Source organism: Dasypus novemcinctus, chromosome 17 (assembly GCF_030445035.2).
Source record: "Dasypus novemcinctus isolate mDasNov1 chromosome 17, mDasNov1.1.hap2, whole genome shotgun sequence".
NCBI lineage: Eukaryota > Metazoa > Chordata > Mammalia > Cingulata > Dasypodidae > Dasypus > Dasypus novemcinctus.
Window position 1 is genome coordinate 55791959 of NC_080689.1, and position 18272 is coordinate 55810230.

The 18272-nt window shown below is 44.9% G+C and overlaps 1 protein-coding gene and 2 long non-coding RNA genes across 6 annotated transcripts in view; 2 read left to right on the plus strand and 1 right to left on the minus strand.

The window, feature by feature from the left end:
- MEIS1 (Meis homeobox 1) overlaps positions 1–791 on the plus strand; it is a 132174-nt gene extending 131383 nt beyond the window's left edge. For both annotated transcript variants that reach the window (XM_071208873.1, XM_004449180.4), the window contains one exon: positions 1–791. This exon is cut by the window's left edge and continues 725 nt beyond it. The gene's annotated coding sequence lies outside the window, so the exon portion shown is untranslated.
- A 1794-nt stretch (positions 792–2585) lies between these two features.
- On the minus strand, positions 2586–6287 carry LOC101416611 (uncharacterized). 3 transcript variants are annotated; one of them, XR_011646121.1, is made up of 3 exons: positions 5522–6287; positions 4297–5095; positions 2586–3954 (listed from the first exon to the last, which is right to left on the minus strand). It is a non-coding gene; the product is annotated as an uncharacterized lncRNA (long non-coding RNA). The 3 variants fall into 3 exon arrangements; XR_011646120.1 differs by having other exon boundaries at positions 5509–6287; XR_187835.5 differs by having other exon boundaries at positions 5405–6287.
- Positions 6288–8475: 2188 nt separating this feature from the next.
- The window catches only part of LOC139436702 (uncharacterized), a 50784-nt gene continuing 40987 nt past the window's right edge, over positions 8476–18272 (plus strand). Inside the window, exon 1 of the long non-coding RNA XR_011646042.1 lies at positions 8476–9068. This is a non-coding gene — a long non-coding RNA (uncharacterized lncRNA). The remainder of the gene's footprint in view (positions 9069–18272) is intronic.

Genomic DNA, 18272 nt, shown 5'->3' on the forward strand with positions numbered 1-18272 from the left:
TTCTTCTCGCCTAGGATTTCAGCCATGCGCGCTCTCTCTCTTTCTCTCTCTTTTCCTCTCTCTCCCTCTCTCTAGCCTGGGGCTTGAATTTGCATGTCTAATTCATTTACTCACCATATTTGAATTGGCCTGAACAGATGTAAATCAGGAAGGATGGGAAAAACTGCAGTCATCAACAATGATTAATCAGCTGTTGCAGGCAGTGTCTTAAGGAGACTGGTAGGAGGAGGCATGGAAACCAAAAGGCCGTGTGTTTAGAAGCCTAATTGTCACATCAAGCATCATTGTCCCCATGCAACAACCACCACCTTATACATCACTTCCTGTTTTATGCAGCTCAAAAACATAGACTGAAGATTTATTTTTAATATGTTGACTTTATTTCTGAGCAAAACATCGGTCATGTGTGTATTTTTCCATAGTCCCACCTTGGAGCATTTATGTAGACATTGTAAATAAATTTTGTGCAAAAAGGACTGGAAAAATGAACTGTATTATTGCAATTTTTTTTTTGTAAAAGTAGCAGTTTGGTATGAGTTGGCATGCATACAAGATTTACTAAGTGGGATAAGCTAATTATACTTTTTGTTGTGGATAAACAAATGCTTGTTGATAGCCTTTTTCTATCAAGAAACCAAGGAGCTAATTATTAATAACAATCATTGCACACTGAGTCTTAGCGTTTCTGATGGAAACAGTTTGGATTGTATAATAACGCCAAGCCCAGTTGTAGTCGTTTGAGTGCAGTAATGAAATCTGAATCTAAAATAAAAACAAGATTATTTTTGTCATGCTGACTCCACTGCTTGAAAACTTTGTTTACTGCCCCCCAAATTTTTAATGTTTGATGCAGTGAATATAAATATTAATTGTAGCTCCCCAAGACCTATATATTTAGAAATTTTAACCACAAAGTAAATTATTTAATGATAATTACTGATTCCTTTAAGCTGACTTAATGAACTCCTAATATCAGCAAATTTAAGGCCTGAGGGCACTAAACTAACCATAGTCTTATATTACATTCAACAGAATTACTCATCTAATATCAGTGAAATTATTCTTGCACATAATGATGAATCTAAGTGCAGAGTTAAGTCTTTTACTCAGGATGTTACCTAGGATGAGCAGTATATGTTTATTAGGAAGTTAACGATGTGAATTGAAGAGACCAGACTTCAAAATCTAATTTCTACAAATATGCGCTATGTTCTCATTGGATAAAAACTGGTTATTAACCAATTTTCCAGAACAGCTGTACAGAATTTCTGTATCACAGCCAGTTAAATGGTACAAAATAACATGTTAAAGCTGAAATAGCTTATAATTTTATTTAAATAAAATTGCTGTCATAAAAAGTGCTTTCCAAAGCAAAGGAAAATATACAAATATTTTAATTAGGCAAAATTGGTTTTTAAAAATAAGCCTTTAGCAGTGATTGCTTTCTAAACAAAGGGATGGGTCGGAGATCACACCTTAAATTCAAGTCTGACATTCAGGCCTAAGCCACCTTATAAAACCATTCTGAACAATCCTATTTTCTCTTTCCAAAGAGAAACCAGCTGTTGGTCCGGTTTACTAGGTGACGTGTGATTGACTCACCTGCTGGAACAGCAGTGCGCACACTCACCTTTTGTTTATGGGCCTTGTTTCTAAACATATGGATATGTAGGAAGAGAATGACATGTAACCTTTAGCAGCCTTCTCCCACCTGAGTTCTCCCACCCCACCCCATCCCATATATGGGATTGTTTAAATTTCCCATTTTGACCCAGGGGCAGTTCTTCCTCTACCTAAATAGTTCCTATTGGTGAAATAATTCTCTTTGCTAGGTAGTTACTAGCAGTTAACAACCATTTATTTACTTTCAACATTAATAATAAACTTTATAAATTAACCCTCTGTTTGCCCCCTCCTCATCTAGTACATACCAGGCTGAGTGGGTTATTTCCAGCATTTATTCTTAAGGAGGCTCTTGTGTGGTGAGGGGAGGGAAAGAAAGGAACGGAGAAAGGGCCTGGGGAGACCGTGGAGAGAGAGAGAGAGTGATCTACTGAGACACTGAGGGAAGGAGAAAGGTACAAGAGGAGTAAGAAGAGAATATGGGGAATACGTCAAGATCATTAGCATCCACTGAACTAGGAAAATGAAACACTGTGGGCCTTCCATGTGTTTGCCCCTCCACTGGACGATTTTGTGAGAGCCTTACTAGATGCAGGCCCTTTCTTCCCCAGCCTTACCCCACCCACTTAACACCACAACCCCCCTCCCCGTGCTATTTTAGCTTTTCCCCTTGTAAATTTCAGAGCCAGCTCTGGGGTTATTGAGAACACTTATCTGAAAGAGAGAAATAATAGAGGTGCTAAGAGAGTTTTTGATGTTTCTTAAAAGGCAAAAACAAAACGCCCTCTTCCAAACAAGGACACACAATTGTACCTGCTTTTTTTTTGGGGGGGGGGGGGGAGCAAGCTGGCGGAATGAGACTACTTTTTAGTATGATTTAACTTTTTCCCAAAAATTTTAGAAATATTCTACCCTATCATTTTTAATCAGCTGTAATTATAACACATTCAAAATGAATAATATGCCTTGACAGTATTTTTATTGTTATTGTTCATTGCATGATGTTCGACTGCTTTAGAAGCACAGGAAAGAGAAGTAAACGCGCTACAAATGGGGAATTACCCTCGTTTAGCATTAAAATTCATTTAGATAAAATTGCCACAAACATTTAAATGGGAAGATTAGTTCCCCCTCACGCCTTATTGCACTCGCTCAATGGTTCCGTTAAGAACATTTTACACGTTGGAAATTCCGTCTTCTCAGACGGCTTGCTGTTTCCTAGTTACCCACATTCAAAGCACAGGCAGCGGCAAAGGCAGCCGCAGCAGCAGCAGCAAAAAAAAAAAAAAAGTTTTGGCAACTGGTCTGCAATTCATCGGCGGCTCGCCCCGGCCGCCCCTCCGCCCACGGCTAAGCCGCCCCGGGCCCACCCCCGCCCCTCGCCCCCACAAGCGATCCGCAGAGTCCAGTCCTCGAGGAAACAAGTTGTTTAGTTGGCTAGTATTTATAGATACTGTCGAAATACAAAGAAGTATCAAGAAACCCGTCCCCCTCCGCGCCTGCCCTCTCGCTCTTCAGTTAGGAATTGAGGGTTCTGCTGAGCGTGCCGAGTTTCGCACACGCCCTAGCCTGAGCCCACGAGGTACGTTCCTGGGTCTTCCTTTTCTCCCAGGATATTTCCAGGAAATTCACCCCTGCTTCTGGCTTGCATTAGAAACGTGTGAAAGAATTAGTTTGAAAAGTCCCTGCACGGTCCAGGTTCTCCCTCTCCTTTTCTAGCCTCTCTCCCAGCCTCTCGATTCCCTTCCTCCCGCCCTTCCTCCCTCTTCCCCGCTCTCCTCCGCCCTCCGCAGAGTCCCTGGAAAAAGGAATGTCGGCTTCGACTGCCATCTTTTGGGGATTTGGAAAAACGACTCGGTAGGAAACGGAGGAAGGCGGAGGCGCTGGGGGTGAGGGGAAACCCCCTTATTATCCTGTGTCGGAACTGGCTCCCTTAATCTGATGCTTAAATATTTGATGTGGAAAAATTACCCATAAAATTAGTTACTAACAATTTCAAATTGAAATCACTTATCGAATTATAAACGCATTAAAGCTGTATGGATGGTATTAGGAGTTTCTCGGGAGGCAGCGGGTGTCTCCTTGCAGCGAGCTCGGACTGCGAGTTTCACCCTGGGGGGAGCAAGTCCCCTACGGAGCCCCGGACGTGGGGCGTGGAGGGCGGCGCAGCAGCCGGGACGCGGGGGTCCCCGCCCGGGGCACGTCGCGGGCGGCCAGGCCGGGGCGAAGATCCAGCTCGCTCCGCACGTCCGGACGGAGGAGCGGCGGTGGAAGGCTCCGACCTCAGGGTAGAAGCGCTACCAGGAAACTTCACTGCGAAGTCGAAAGAGTCTGAAATGCAATAAAGACAAGTTCTATTTCCCAACCCCCACCCCCACCCCAACCTTACCCCGCGTCTCCCACGCGGTGCTCCGCTTTGGCGCTCGGGTTTTGTGGCAGTGTGCAGCGCCCCACAAGCCTGCAGGCCGGGAGCCGGAGGAGCGCTGCCGCTGGCCTGGGGCTGGGCCAGGTCCCGCAGCCCGAGAGAAAATTCCCGGGGCTGCGGCGGCGGCTGCGCAGAGCTCCCGCCCGGGCGTTGCTGCTCCTGCGTCCCGCTGTGTACTGGGCCCCCTTTAGCCTTCTGCCTCCCCCGCAACCCCAATCCTGAAAGCCAAGTTTAAGGGGGCTGCTGACCTCGTCTTCGGGGACGGGGGCGACCCCGGGTCTGCGCAGAAGGTTGTGGAGAGGCACCTTCTGGAGGGCTCCCGGGCTCCTTTCCTCGGAACGCTCCGGGGGCTTTATGGTGGACTGGAGGCTTCCTTAAGGACTCCGCCGGGTCGCGGCCCGGCTCTCCTGAGCCGCGCGGCGGCTCCGGGAGCCCGACCCAGAGCACCTGGAGCGCAGGGGGCCCTTGGGACCCAGGCAGCGTCCACCAGGCGGCCCGCAAGTGGCGCACTCGGGGACCCCAGCGGGAGAGCCGTGGACAGCACCCCAACGCCTCGGATAGGAGCTCCTCGGAATCACGTTAAAGCCTCTACAAACTTTCCCTGCCTTTCAGATCCTGGCAGGCCCTCGGCCCACGTGAAGGCAGTGAAAACATGACTTGATGATGCCAAACTTCCGGGTAGGCGCTTGAACGCCTGGTGGAGCGACGTGGACTTGGGTAGTGGGGCGCCCTGCCTGGCCGCGACATCTCTCCTTGTCTCACTCCCTTCTCCTGTGCCACCCCGCGCGCCCATTGACTGTGAGGTGGCCCGTGGTACTCAGGGTGGCCCACGGTGCAGGGTCTTCGGGGAATCCCAGGGTTTGGGAAAGAGCGGGGAAGAGCAAGAGAATGGTGATGATGGAGAGTGACAGAGGCCTAAGGGAGTGTGTGTGTGCCTGTGTGTCTGTGTGGGGTGGCTGGCGGCGTAAGAAGGGGGGGGGGGGGGGGTTCGCGCTTCCGCCGGACCAGCGGGCCAAAGCGTCTGAAACATTCTCTCCCAAGGCGGATCTGAAGGGAAAAGCATACAACCTATTGAGCAATCCGTTCGCCAACGTTTGAACTTTAAAGAGTGTCTGCCCTGTGAACTGGTACCCCGGGGTCTCCGGGGCAGTGTGGCATTTTTAGGCCCTCGGTTCTGGCGGGCCGCGCCCGGAGTTCTTTGCCGCGGTGCGCCGCCTCCTGCCCTCCCGGCGCGCTCAGCCCACCGCGGGGAAACCCGGGCGGTGAAGCCCTGGAGAAAAGGGATTTAGTTTTAAGCCAGTCTCCCATCGATCGGGTCGGTAATTCCTACCCCTGCCCACTCGCAGACACACTCACCTCTACCCTAAAGCATTAGTTCATTAAGCGAGCAATGATTTTAATCTCCAGGCGGAAAACGAGTCCCGGGACCTCGCCGACTGGGGAGCAGTGAATAAAGTCACCTGCTTAACGCACCGGCCTGGCGGGGCCCTTGGGCGGCGGGGCGCACAGCGCGGGGTTCCCTCGCTCCACGCCGGCAAGTGCCCGGCAGGGGTCAGGAACGCGGTGTCTGCTTTCTCCAGGTTGGCGACCTCCTTCTAGAATGGGACTGCGCTCGCTCTCTTTGCTCCTTCTTTCCCTTCCCTTCCTCCTTTCTTCTAAGGCCCTCCTCGCACCTCGGCACACTCTTCCTCCTAATCTGCCCCGGAGTGGCTGGTTCTCCTTCTCCAGTGACTGTCCACAGGCTCTCCCGCCTTCCCCTCTGCAGTCGCAGATTCCGCGTTTCAGCCCTGGTAACCTCAAGTCAGTTCGCGCCCGCCTTTCTCACCCACCTTGCAGGACATAGGTGGGTGGGATCGCTCAGCGAGGCCCTCGTGAAGCCACTTGCTGAGGACGCACTGGGGTTTAAAAGAACCGAATCTCCTGATGTAGGGCCGATTCTTACCCCCATTGATAACTTCATTCCAAAGAAACCCAGGAAAGAAATCATCCCAAAGAAAGCCCTCGCAGCCTCCGGGCCCCCACCCCCTTGGCACCGAGCAGCGCCTGGCACCACGGGGAGATGGAGATGGAGGCGAGCCGCACGCCCCAGTGCCCTCACTGGTCGACCCGCTAGGCGCCAGCTTGCTTTGCAGACTCAGTTTCCACTGGGCAATCACGAACGCGGGGAAATCACAAGGCAATGGTTGTATTAACCTACGTTTCCGACGCCCCCGCCCCCAATCTGATTTTCAGTACGCGCATTTTCAGGTAGTCCTAAACTGTGAACAGCGAGCTTTGTGTGTTATCTAGTGGGGGTGGGGATGGAAGGGGAGGAGACTCCCACTGCCCGCTCCAGTCTTTAATGTCTGAAATAACGAAATGCCTGTGTGGCAGCTGCTGCTGGAGCCAAAACTAACTCTTTGGAAGACGGAAAAGAGTGAAAGGCAAAGAAAGACTGTTCATTTTTTTTTTTCCTTTGGTGCCGTTTGGGATGTCATCTGTTTCCTTGGCGACTGTGTTCAGCCCCCGGAGCCCCTGGGCTCCTGGATTGTTAGGGGGGGAAAGCATGCTATTTCTGCACCGTCATTTATCACTGTCAGCGCATAATGATTCCCCTTGCAGCCCCTTATTGATGTTTGTAATTGCATTATCTCATAAAGGAGGATGATCAATGAAACCAAGCCGTGCATTCTGGGGTCAGAGGAAGCCGAAGTACTGTTTGTCCCCTTTAATACAACAAGTACTCATTATCTTTAGGTCTGCATTCAAAAAATGATCTGATCTGCGGCTGACCCTGTCGGACATCCCAACACTTTCTAAAACGCGGTTTGTGTAACCTTTTGCTTAAATGCTAAATCAAGTACCTGTCTTGCATTTCAACGAAACAAGATGCTAAAACTGAATAAGGAAAGCATTTCTTTTTTTCTGCCCTCCCCTCTTTTTCCGGGAGGGGTGAAATCGTCTAAAGACGCACGCGATTTTGCACTGTAACTGCTTAGGTGTATAATGTAGGAAAAAAGCAACCCCCATCAACAAGGGACCCAAGTTATCTAATGAATGAAAAAAATTGGGGTGAGGGGAAAAAGATAAAGGTATCTGGGAGCATTTAACAAGGGCGGTACTAAACGATCAGAATAATATCACGTCCGGTTTAATTAATAAGTGCTATAAACTGAAATAATTCCCTGTGATTTTGCCCTTGCTTCTCCTTTTTATAGAATCATATTTTTTCAGTTTAGATAAATGACTTTTGTGTCTGTTCGATTCTCACAACAACAATAACTAAATCAGTTGAACATTCTGTATCTAAAACCGGCTACAAACTCCAGCAAATAAAAAGAAGTTCATTTGCCCATTAAGGCAAGTATTTAGTTAAGCAGAAATGTCCCAGTAACACTGAATGGAGTTCATGTAATCCCATGAAAATCAAGTCATCTTGTTGCACCGAAGTAAATGAAAAAAATACAAAGGAGGAAAGGTCCAAGTGTAATTTTAAACTAAATGCATTATTGGACTGTCACAGTGAAAAGTTGATTGTTTGGCTGGGGTGTGTGTGTGTGTGTGTGTACACGTCAATTTAGCCCACATTTAACTACAAGGTTTTGCAAAGGAAACATGTATTCCAGGTTTGGCTATCATTTTAATTTGTGCAAAGAGGAGAAAGAAAGACAATTCAAATCCATCATTTTCAGTAAATTCTGGTGAATAACTCCTTCAGACATATTTAAGCAAATACCTTATTTTGAACATTGCAAAGCTGTATTACCAAAAGAAGTTTCAATCTTCTGAAGATGATTCCCTCCTATCTTAAAAAGAAAAAAGACAAGATTAAGTCCAGGTGTTTAAAAGGTCTAGCGATAAATTAAAATAATATAAATTAATTTAAATAAAAAAGATCTAAATGAAGATCCTTCAACATAGTTGAAAAAAATAAGTAGTTAAATAAAATAGAGGATGCCCCCAAAATTTGACACCTCGACATAAAAACTTCAATCAAATGATAACAAAACAAAAGGCTAAAATATTTCCATTTGGTAAAAGAACTCAATCATAAAGCTAAAAAAGTTTTCGATGTGTTGAGCCATCACTTAATTTTTCTCTAGAAGAAAGATTCTTCTAATAAGTAGTATGTCCCAGAAATTCTTTGCCAAGTCACTTTGAAATAATAAATGTGTCGTATTACTTAAATATTCTTGTACTTTCATGCTTTGAAAATGCTCTAACTTGAATGGATATGCAGCCACGCGAATATTTAATATAAATGGTGTCTTGTTATAAGCATAAAATATTAAAGGGAAAATACAACTTTAGGCTTTGTCAGTTGAGATAGAATTTTTTTTAGCATAATACACTGATTTTCAAATCCCTTGATTTTAACCAATCAACACAAGTCTTTATCTTATTTGGTTGGGGATCTGGCATCATGTACGTTTTCTATTTTTAATATTTAGTGTTATAGCCCACGGTTAAAATAATGAAAAATTAGTCTCGTTTCAAAAATTATTTATTTATGGAACGAACATGATTAAAACATAAACACACACACAAACTGCAGCTGCAACAGAAAAAAAAAACCCTTGATTTACGGTTATTAAATCTTTGATCGCCATGTTAATGTTTCTTTTTCTACCTTTCATTTGCATTTTAATCTATCGAATCTTTACAATTTTGCTGCCTCCTATTTCAATGATTGATTACAGATCTGAAATAAGAAAAACCAAGCATAGCTTTTCTTTTCTTTTCTTCTCTTTCTCCCCACCTCCCCCCCTTCCCTTCCCTTCCCCCTGGGTAGATTTCTGAAACTTTCTCTCAATGCTAATGCGGACAGGATAAATTAATTCTGCTCCTTTAAATGTCAAAGATATAAATTAAAAATGTTTTCTGTCCCAAACGTGAATATTTTCCCAGCCGCTTGTTTTCCAGTCATAAAAGATCATCCCAGCAAATAGCAATTAACAGCGAAACACACACAGACACACACACACACACACACGGCGGCGTGGATTTTTAAAAGAACGTGTTGTTACTGCGTTAAAGAGAGGTGAGTTCACTGTCCCTTCACCATCAGTAGCCTCGCCGCGCTTCGCTCGCCCTCACACACGTATTAGAGGTTTAGTCCCGAGTTCTGTCTGTGACCTAAGTCACACAAACAAACAAAAACACGCTTGTTGTTAAGTCGATTTCTTGAGACAAGCAGGGTAAAGACAAAAGGGGAAGCGACGCAGGTCTGTTTGTTTTCTTTCCCCGGCTTACCACTGCCCTTTTGCCCCTTTCTCCCCCGCACCCTCCCACAGTCCCTCCCGGGATTTCTCCCGCCCCGCGGATGAGACGGTCATTTGCTGACCGCTTTGCCCCAGCGCGTCACTTCTCGCGCTGGCGTGAAAGCAAGTGTGGTGGTGGTTTGGGAAGGCGCCGGCCGGACGTCGGCTGCGCTCAGGCTCCCGGCGGGGCTAATGCCCTTGGGGCCGGGAACAGATTGCGCCTCCCGCCCGCGTGGGGGTCGGCGCTGGGCGAGCGGCCGGGTAACCTATGGTCGCGCGGGAGAGGCGAGCCCCAGGTGTGCGGGCCGAGGCCGGGCGGGCGTGTGCGCAGGCTCTCGCGCCTGCCCTCCCGTCCCAAAACCTGAAAGGGGCGCCCCCCGCTCCCCACGTCTGCTCCGGGGGCCGAGCCTCCCCGGGGCAGTTTTCTTGCCCGCAGACGCCGTGGCGCCCGCAGTTGAGCTAGGACCGACTTCTGAGGCGGGTCCAGGTTGCTCATGTCCGCGGGTGGCGCGCGGTGGCCCCGGTGGGGGGCGGACCCGAGGAAGTCAGAGGGTGGGAGACGCCCCAGAAATCTCTCGGTGGGCGCATGTGTAGTCTAAATCGGGGTGAGGGCCGTGAGAGGGCCAACTAACCCAGGTGTCGTGTCTCCGAAGACTCAGCCCTCGGTCTCGGTGCGCACCCAAGGGCGTGCCCACTCCGGGGGCACCATCTCCCCCGAGCCGGGCACTGGAGTCTGCGTTGCGCCCTTTCTCCTAGCGACCCCATGGGTGGCTGCCGCGAAGAAGCGGCCTTCCTGAACGTGGACGCACAAAGCGGTGAAAATGGAGAGGGAAAAAGACATTTGATCCGGGCCGACCCTTTGTCTTGAAGCAGATTAGGCAGCCTAGAAATAGGAGGAAAAACAGAAAAGTCTAGACAGGAAAACTTATTGTGTTCTCAAAGTATAAAAATGAGCCGGGCGTCTGGGTACCTCAACGGGTGAAGATAGATCCGTGTAGACAAGTAAGAAGACAAGACTGGGAAGATTTAAAGTAAAAGAAACGGCAGATTATTAAGAAAGTAACAGTAACGTGTCCCATACACTACAGTTTTATTGTTGGGTAGTAACTACCCGATTTATTTATTGCCAGGGCTATATAATAGAGATAATGACCACAAACTCAAGATAAATTCTTAGGCGCCTAGCCGGTCAATTCTTTTTTATTTAAGAGAGCGAGCCTGAAAGGTGAGCCTCATCTCCTGCCCTCCTGGAAGATCCGTCTTGCTTTCGACCATATTATAAGCACGACATGCAAATAAATAAGTGCCGCTGGGTCTGTGCGGGTAGGCCTGCAGGATTTATTTCAGGTGAGGGAAGAACATACACGGAATATGAATTTCCATAGGAGCCGCGGAGTGATTCCTTTCCTCTCGGTCTCCTCTTCTGGTCTCCCTCCCTTTCCGAGAGGGAGCAGAGAGCGTCCCCTGATAAAAGGCATGAGCATGTCATGGCTCAGCTCCCTTTTCCTTGACACATAGGCCTGGGAGCGATGGGGGCAATGCAAAATGCAAAACGCACCCCCCAACTAGGGTGATTTACTGGGACCTTATGGGGTTTTTGCGGATCGAGGGAAGGGTGCTTTGTAATTACGACCTCCAGCGGGGCGGCGGGTGGGCAGTCTAGGAAGTGTATTAATATCATTTTGAAATATGCGAAATGGTTAAAAGTTTGCTGCCCCGGAGCTAGGATGGGTCCTCCACCTGCCAACCTTTCTTGGCTCTCAATTTTTCGTCCCCGGATAAACACACCTATAGTCACGTGAGGGAATTAAGGTTGACCTTGCTCGCTGACCGCCAAGGTCAGGTGGGAGTGGGCCGTCTCAGGGGCCGGCTCCACCTGGCGGGACTGCGGTAATGGTCCCGGGGCTGGCCTTCCACGGGGCGCCTTCCGAGCCTTAACCTCCCTCACCTGCGCTCGGGGCAGCTGCAGCTCTGGAGGCCGCCAAGGTGAAGGCAGCGTTCTCTTTCGATATTTTTTTTTTCTTCAATTTTTTTTTCAGGTATTTTTCAGACATACAGTGTTTCAATCTTACCATAAGTACTTATATTCAGAACTTTCTTTGAGCAATGTGACCAGAAAACAAAAACACTCGACAGTGAGCTGCGATGAGAGAGAGAGAGGTGCAGAGGAAACGGGAAGGGCGGACCGGGATGAGGGGCAGTGAGGGAGAAAGAGGTGTGGGTGGGCTTGGGTGGGGGAGCTAGAGACCTAAAGACCTCAAGAAGTAGAGGAGAGGGACGGGCGGGGAGAGAAAGAGGAGAGCTAGGCGCGAGAGGGAGAGAAGAGGCAGTTCCTGGTGGCTTGTGAGAGGGGTGATAATATGAGGCTGAAAACAGGACAGTCCTCGTCAATCTTTTTCAATATTGGTGTCATTCAAGCACAACTTTATCTTTGAACCAGAATATCTTTTTCAATGATTTCCATAAGCACATAAATTATAATCTTCAGAGCCTTCAATATTTCTTTCGGTGCTTTATTGTTATTGCAGAGACCATTTATGAAGTGAATGATTCAACTTTTAATCTTTTGAACATTAAAGTGTATTCCACCGAATTTCCTTTTCAAAATAATCTAAAATAACAAAAAGAAACTAGCTCATTACATGAAAAAGTGACAAGCGTTTTGCTCTCAGCCTGGCAAGTTGCCTCACTCACTTCAAAGGATGATAAACTAATTGTTTCCAGAGTTTATAAGTAATTAAGCTATTATTTGAGGAATTTATGTAACAGTTTTATTCACACTAGAACTTTTTATTTAGAAAAGCTAGAGACAAGTCTTCAAAAATACAAAGAGTTTAGTAATTCAAAGTCTCTCCTTATTGTTAATAATGAGAATTATTTCTATTTTAAAAGCATCGGAAAAATAAGCAGATTTAGCTTTCTTCTAGAGTATGTGATAAGTGGAGGTCATTATGTATAATTAATGCTGAAAGGAAAATGAACATGTAATGGTTTCCAAAGACTAAAACATCTGTAAATATCAAGTTAAGTTTTAAAAAGTTATTTTTTTAAAAAATCAGCTAGGTTTGTCTAAATATGTCAGATAGGAAAATACATATCTGGTGTCCTTTTAGAATGCCATACAGAAAGTTAAAAGCCTTAAACAAATAATTTTAGTATTTTTAAACCAGCTTTTGGTGCCCAGGCAACAAGTATTAATGCCAAGAAATGTTGAGTGCTTGAGTTTCTCAGATTTAAACGTACTTATTGACCCATTGATTAAAAAAACAGAATAACAAATCTTTTGAAATATATTAAATTCAAGCAAATGGTATTTTTATAATATTTCAGCTCATGCTTGTCATATTTAAATAGTTAGGTTTGCCCAAATCGAAACAATAATAATTAAAAGAAAAAATTAGACTTTAAAAGGAAGTGATGAAATTTTGAAATTTTATAAATTTCAGCAAAATATATGACACTTTAATAGACATTATTTGTGTATGCAATAATTAACTATTTTAATATAATTTTCCACCAACATTGTATTCTTTCCGTTCTTTGTCTTTATAAAAATCTATTATCACTTGAAGAATTTCAAACATAATAGAATTTTCAGGAGACATCTTTGAAGAATAATACCAGGACATACATGTGAAAAACCAAGTAAATGCCAGTAAAATCTTACTTGAAATAAAATGAATTTCTGGACGTGTTTGGGAAAAAAATTAAGTGTGAGCTGGCCCAATATTCACTTCTCTCACCAGAAAAAGTGGGAGTCCACTGTAACAATCATTACAAGGGGTGGAATTTCAGCATAGCAAAGAAATAAAAAAATAAAAATAAAATGAAAACACAGCACTTGTTTTCCTCTAAACCAAATGTCTGGAGTTTTCTGGAAATTGCATATAAAAATTTCTGTGTGACTCAGGGTCAGTGTTGTTTTGTAGTACCGATGTAAACTCTGGCAATTTATCTCTGTCATTGTGTCACAACGTCTGTTTTAATGTTTGCTGTAATATGTTTTCTTTATTCTAATTGACTAGCATTGCATTATTGAAAACAAAACTAAAGAGCCCTGGTTAGTAGTAATCCAATCCCAATTGTCTAGCACCATGCAATAATTGACCTTTCGGACACCATGCACACTTGGATTCACTTTCGGACACTTAGCTGTTTAAACTGATTTCATTACAGAAAGACAATGGTGACTTTGTTGCAACTGGCACCTGCAGTATTTCACACTACATGTGGGTCATACCTTGCCAAGTCAACCACCGTCATGAGTCACACCAGAGCAGGAAGCCAACTGGAGGCAAATTTTATAATATGAAATATGCTGTCATGATTAAGGAGAAATGAATTCTTTTTGCACATCCCTTTACAGTCTTAAGGAGATTATTAGAAGCTTGTTTTCTGGTTTTCTTGAGGTAAAAATATTATGCCATATTAAAGGGTGCTGCAGTTTCTTAATGTCAAGGTGTAATGTTAAGGACTTTTAGAGTACACTGAATTCAGGATGTCCACAGCAATATAGTCCAGAAAAATGTACCACCTTTGTGTCCTAGTTGAAGAGGGTTGCCTAATGAGAAGACTTGTTGGGGAGATGGAAGAGGCAGGTAGTGACTGACTTTCCAGGCGCCATGGTAGGTGACCCTGACTCTGTCCTGTAACACCACACAGTGTAACTTCCATGGGTCTCTTTCCTAATCTCTAAATGATACAAATATATTTCTGCAAAACATTTTGAAATGTAGAATGTGGTAAAGAAATGCTTAAAATTATAGTGACTAAAACAATAAAATCTCTTTCTCTCTCAAAGAGTTCCAGAATTATTTCCTGGGGGTGCTGAATCATAAAGGAATATGACTCTGTTCTCGAAGTTCTAAATGTTCCTCAGAATTCTAAGATTCTTTGATTTTCCCCCACCATCAGAAGTAAAATGACAGTGCCTTTTTGTTCCAAAGCGTTTGCTGTGAGTAATTAATACGTTTATTGATTAAGCTTCTTCATGAAATAAAAGGTGATATTTTCACCAATGACTGGATTGTGACCTAGTAGACTGAAAAATAAAATGGTGTGACCCAAAGGGAAGAGTGAAATCCAACTGCAATTCTTCCTCTCATTCCTCCCTTGCTTGAGAAAATCCACACATTTACTGGTTTTTATTTAAATTCTATGTTATGATAGCCTGGATCTTTCCTTAAATCCTTGTACATTTCTAGCGTATTACACGGAATGCTTTGTAAGACTGAAAGAATTGTCTGTGTGTGTGAAAAAGATTTTATACTTTTAAACCTCTACTATACACTGGGCACTGAGCAGGGTATTAGGATGCTGAGAGTCCCATGACAATGTCTCTGCCTTCAAGGAATCCTCAAGGTGGGGAGTAAGTTAAGACAGCCACAGTAGCAATCCAGAGCAGTATACACAGGTGGGAACACAAAAATTTAACCAACTACCTGGAGCTGGGGGCTCCCAAAATCCTTTGTGGTGGACTGAGGTGAAGGGGAGTGGAGATCAGGAATCATTTCTATACTACTCAGAGTTCAACCAAGAAAACAGAAACCACTCTGAGTGACTACAGGGAAGGAATTTAATGCAGGGAATTAGCTGCATCGAAGACAGAAGAGTCTGTCAAACCAGTCAGGTGATGGTGAGGCAAGCAAGAGAAGAGTAACAGCAGGAGCTGTTAGCATCTCTAATCTGGAGGGAAAGGAGGAGGAGGTGAGGTCGCTGGTCTCCAGGGGTACACATTACTTGGTGGAAGATGTAACCACAGGGCAGGGCGAGTGGGAGCTGGAGATATCAAAGGGATAAAAGAGGGAGAAATATACTGGATTCTCTCCTTTCACCCTCTTAATCTCTCGCCAGTACCTCATTTTGACTAAAACCAACAAAAACAAAACAAAACAAAACCCAGCTGATGCAGAACTGATGTCCCCACAGCTGATGTGGGGAATACACAGGCTCAGCCCTTGTACAGTACAGAGCAGAGTGGGGAGGGACAAAGAAGGGTGCTGAAGGCAAACGTGTCTGGAAGCAACGTGGCTTCTAAGTGAATGAGTCATTTTCTTATTAATTTCTCAATGTACTTGTTTGAGAATGTTGAAGAAGTAAGGGAAGGGTGTTCCTGGTGGATGCAGAGTAGGGAAAGAGTGACAATAGCAAGTTTGCCAGGGCGGCTGGAACAAAGAGGCAGGGGTGGGACATTTCAGGACATGAGTTGGGAATTATAACAGCTAGGAGCAAAAAAATAACCAGTGGCTTCTTTAACAGCTTAATTCATTGGCAACCATTAGGCCCCCAGAAACCAAGGTAATACAGACTATTGGAGTTAACCCTTTGCAAAACAGAAAGATAGCCCTCCATTGAGATGCAGTGCTGTCCATCAGCAAATATCATTCCTACAAAAACACACAGGCTGCCTCCTTGACTGCCTTTGGTTAACTTAGACTATTATTGAATCAGCCACAAAGCCACCGGGACATCATCCAGTCATTCTAATGAATAAATTAGAAATTGCTCACTAATCCAGAGACAATATCCTTGGGGACAGTTTGGGGCTGAGAGGGCTAGATGAAAAGTTTTCTGTACTTCCCTGTGATAGGAATATGTCAATCTGTGACTTCACAGGTGTCAGACTCATGGAGGGTAGTTTGGGAGGTGGGGTTACAACTAGGGAGCCAAGAAATCAGTAAGGAGGCTATTGTAATAATGGTGCTTAATACTGGGGAAGGTGGATGACCATCAAGACTAAGAAAAGATATTTAGGAGGTATTTAGATATTTAAGAGGCAGGGGCAATACCATGGTTCCTGGGTTGGAAACTGGGCAGATTGTAGCTCTATTGTTGGAACAGTAACTTTAGGAGGGGCAGGTCAGAAAAAATGGGGATATGCTTGTTTTGGATATTTTGGGTTTAAGGAACTCATGGACGTCAAGATAGAGAAGCTGATTAGGAAGGTGAAGACAAGGGTCAGCATTTCAGTAAGAGGTCTGAGCTGGAGATAAAAATTGGCATGGAAACAGTGGAGTAGTTGAGGTCATTCAGAATCTCTTTCTAGAAGTTTATGATAAAGGAAGATAAAGGGGACCATGATGAGAAAGCGATATATGTGTTGTTTCTTTTTTAAGATGGGAAAGACATGAGCATATCAGTACGAGGGGAAAGGGAAGGAGATGTTGAATTTGCAGGAGAGAAAGGTGTTGAATAATGGAGATCCATCATAAAGATGAGAATTGGACTGTGAACCAGAAGTGGGATACCTTAGGCTTCAAGATTGAAGGCAAGTGATGGGGACAGTTGAATGTCTGGATAAGGGATGATGGAGGAAGATGCTGGGACAGTTCACACATAACCTTAATTTTCCTTTGTAGGTAAGTGTAGTGATGTTGTCTGATGAATGAGGGGGTAGCAGGTGACTAAATTTTAGCACTGAAAGTCCTACATGCTGGGAACCTCTTCTGTCCTGGACAAACCTGGATATTTGGCCACTCTAAGGGTAGAGGAAAGGAAAAGGGCTTGAAGGAATGTTAAATGTTAGCACGCACCATAGAAAAAGGGAGAGGGAGCTGACAAGAAATGCAAAGCTTGTTGGCCACCATCAAGGGCTTAGATGGAGTTGGAGACCAAGGCACAAGATTTTGTGGGTGGTTGCATGTATTTTCTCCAGCAATGCTTAAGCATTTTGAGTTATTTTTCCAGAAGAGGGTGTGTTGACTCATCCATGTGTGTGTTCAAAGCACTGATGCAACCTGTGACATGCATTTATCAGAGATCTCCTTCTGGGAGAAGAAAATTGTGTGAAACTCTGTGGCATGGTTGCCAGAAATAGTCACCCATGTAGTGGAAGAGCTTGTCAGTGGTGTAAGCATCGCTCTTTCTTCATGTTTACACAGTAGACAAATGGCAGCGTTGCAACATTCCCCACATCTTGAGACACACTTGAAATGCACGAACTTGCTCATACCATGACTTCTCTCCAGCAGGATAGCTTAGAGATGAAGCAGTTTCTTGAGGTAAGAAGCAGGTAGCTGATGGCCACAACCCATAATCAACTGTTGCTTTTGTGTTGCAGGCTCTATATGCATTTTTTGTGCCAGGAATGTTACTGCAACATTTTATCTTTTTTGCTCTGGTAGGAATTTTATCCACTGTTGGTTATATAAGCAAAGAAAAAGGTAATGATGTGGACTACCTATCTGGGAAGAGAGTGAATGAGGCAATGAGCTCCAACAGGTAAAGTCATGTTACTGAAGTACTGTCTTTTCTTTCTGGAAAAAATGATCCTGGAGAGCACCCAGATAGGTGAAGATGTGTTTTCTTTAAATTTAGTCCTAGATTCAGAACAAAATCCAGCACCTCAAAGCTTAGAATTTGGGATAGAAATAGGACACAAAAGTAACCCAACTACACAAGTTGGGTGGAAATCTGAAACTCAGCTTGGGTTGGGGAAGGTTCAAGAGTCCCACCCGAGATTTGGATCCAGCTTGGCTCAAAACTCTATGAATCAAAGAAAACATGGCATTGGTGTGGAGAAAGTGGCCATGGTGGCTGCTGGGGGTAGGGAATGGGAGGAAGAGATGAGATGTGGGGGCGTTTTTGGGACTTGGAGTTGTCCTGGGTAGTGCTGCAGGGACAGTGTCCTCCCATGGCCCACTGGGTGGAATGTGGGAGAGTGTGGGCTATGACGTGGACCATTGACCATGAGGTGCAGAGGTGCTCAGAGATGTATTCACCAAATGCAAGGAATATCTCATGATGATGGAGGAGGTTGTTGTTATGAGGGGAGGAGTGGGGTCAGGGGGGTGGGAGGTATAGGGGGACCTCAAATTTTTTTAATGTAATATTAAAAAAATTAAGACAGAAAAAAAAACCCTCTATGAATAGACTCAGGTTTCAGGCAATGGGAGGTTTAGAGTTTGAATTCTGTAATGATCTAAGAGTGTGGACACATCCTAGTTCTTTAAAATATGAAAATTAACCCAGGAGATGTCTGCTGA